Source organism: Schistocerca piceifrons, unplaced genomic scaffold, assembly GCF_021461385.2.
Source record: "Schistocerca piceifrons isolate TAMUIC-IGC-003096 unplaced genomic scaffold, iqSchPice1.1 HiC_scaffold_603, whole genome shotgun sequence".
Taxonomy (NCBI): Eukaryota; Metazoa; Arthropoda; class Insecta; order Orthoptera; family Acrididae; genus Schistocerca; species Schistocerca piceifrons.
Window position 1 is genome coordinate 45,001 of NW_025728845.1, and position 2,500 is coordinate 47,500.

General features: G+C 56.6%; 1 non-coding gene across 1 annotated transcript in view; it reads left to right on the forward strand.

Moving 5' to 3' along the window:
• The first annotated feature begins 2,228 nt into the window (after nt 1-2,228).
• LOC124762577 overlaps nt 2,229-2,500 on the forward strand; it is a 1,909-nt gene continuing 1,637 nt past the window's right edge. The window contains exon 1 of the ribosomal RNA XR_007012558.1: nt 2,229-2,500. This exon is cut by the window's right edge and continues 1,637 nt beyond it. This is a non-coding gene — a ribosomal RNA (small subunit ribosomal RNA).

Here is a 2,500-nt window from a genome sequence, read left to right on the forward strand (position 1 = left end):
CCTAACCTATGTTGTACCTTAACCTAACCCATGTTGTACCTTAACCTAACCCATGTTGTACCTTAACCTAACCCATGTTGTACCTTAACCTAACCCATGTTGTACCTTAACCTAACCCATGTTGTACCTTAACCTAACCCATGTTGTGCCTCAACCTAACCCATGTTGTGCCTCAACCTAACCCATGTTGTGCCTCAACCTAACCCATGTTGTGCCTTAACCTAACCCATGTTGTGCCTCAACCTAACCCATGTTGTGCCTTAACCTAACCCATGTTGTGCCTTAACCTAACCCATGTTGTGCCTTAACCTAACCCATGTTGTGCCTTAACCTAACCCATGTTGTGCCTTAACCTAACCCATGTTGTGCCTTAACCTAACCCATGTTGTGCCTTAACCTAACCCATGTTGTCGCCTTAACGTAACCCACGTTGTCGCCTAAACCTGCTCTGTAATTGTTATACGACTCGTTCAATTACTGTAGTGTTGCCCACCCGCAACCCTCGCAATATAGTTCGCTACTCGCACTGCCCGCACCCCTGTGTATCGCTTCATGTTAAACACCTTGCAAGTCTTGCTCACTTTCCACATGCTCCTGCTGTACACTGTAATGTGGATGGCAGCAGGACGTACATGCCGCCCCTCCCCACGTCCCCACCTTGCCCCCTGCCTTCGCAAGCTGGTTGGTGAGAAGTTTGCATGTTCAATGCCCTTCGCATGCGACGTACTCAGGCTACGTTGTGGTGCGGCCTGTGTCAACTGTCCGCTGATGTCGTACGCGTGAACCACAATCTGTACTGCACATTCGTCCTTATGTACTGAATGATACATCGTGGCACATGTGTGACCGCACAACGACTGCGCCCAAAAACGGCGGACCATACAGTGCAAATATTGTGCACGCAGCTACGTGTCGTCTCCCTATGAGAGCTGGATTGCAGTGTGGTACGCCATAGAGACGTGTGGGAGGAACGGACGCCGTGGATGGCGATCAGCATGAGCTGTCTGTTGATGTATTCGGACCTAGTCGTCTCTCCTCACACACCGTGATGGCATGGTGCACCGCGTTCCATATCTGCGACATGCTACAGAGGCCGGTTGACAGTCGTTCGAGCAATGGACATCGCATACGTACGGGGGCCACCTTCCACGTATTGTCTAGGCGTGCACATTTTGTTGCGTGTATGTGGGCAGACGTAGTGTGGCGTGACACCTGACACAGGCATGCAATAATCGTTGAAGTTGCAAATGGCGATGGACGCCTGCGTTTTCTGGTGAAGTTACGCAAATGAACAAATGGTAACCTGTTGTGGTGCGGTTGTTCTCGCTAGGGGTGAATCGGTGATGGCGACGATAGGTTGAGGTACTAACCGGTTGTTCCAGCGATACCCACCATGCCGACGAAACTGAACGGCATCTGGGTGTGAAGCGATACGCGGCGGTGGCTGGGTGGGACCGTCCCCGGCCGGTGAGGGGGCGCCTCCCGGCGTGCTGGCCGCGCGGTGCGTGGGCGCACGCGCTACAGCCGGCTGGTGGGGGCGGCCAGTGGCAGGCGCGCCGGCCGACGGACGCGGCAGGCGTCGCAGCTGCGCGCCGGCGCACCCTGCGCGCGGCGCCGTGCGGCCAAAGTAGGTCCTCGCGGGCCCGGTGCGAAGCGCGGTGGACATCTTCAGTGTGCTGGTCCGATTGAGGACTGTGTGCGTTGAGGATGCGCCGCCGCCCGGCGCTCGGCGCCGCGACGCCGTCTGCTGCTCGGTCGCCCCAGCGGTTCTCGCTGGTGGTTTGTATCGCAGCTGTGCGGATGTGTTGGCGCGTGCGCTGTGCTGGGAGAGTTCGCTTCGGCACCCAAGTGGGGCTTTTGTCCTTCTGTGGCGCTGGCGTTGGAGCTGCCGGTCACCGTAGGTGGCGCGTGTTGTCTCCCGCCGGCAATGCCACGACAGCACGCTCCCGGGCCTCTGTCGGCAGCGGCAAGCTCAGTTGGGAGCACGGGTGGTCGCACCGAAAGCGTCTACTCGCCTAACTCCGGGCGATTGCGCCTCTCTCGAACCCGACCAAGTACTTGGGACGGCGCTGCGCGCCGCCGGGACCTGAGAGGGTTTCGAGGTGTATTGTGCAGGGGAGCTCAGCCTCCTCCTGTTTGCAGAATGATTGAGCGGACGCTTGCGTGTTCGCGCGGGCCCCCGGGACACACTCCCGGGCGGCCGGCTGCTCAGCTCTAGTTGACGCAGCTCCCTGGTTGATCCTGCCAGTAGTCATATGCTTGTCTCAAAGATTAAGCCATGCATGTCTCAGTACAAGCCGCATTAAGGTGAAACCGCGAATGGCTCATTAAATCAGTTATGGTTCCTTAGATCGTACCCACGTTACTTGGATAACTGTGGTAATTCTAGAGCTAATACATGCAAACAGAGTCCCGACCAGAGATGGAAGGGACGCTTTTATTAGATCAAAACCAATCGGTCGGCTCGTCCGGTCCGTTTGCCTTGGTGACTCTGAATAAC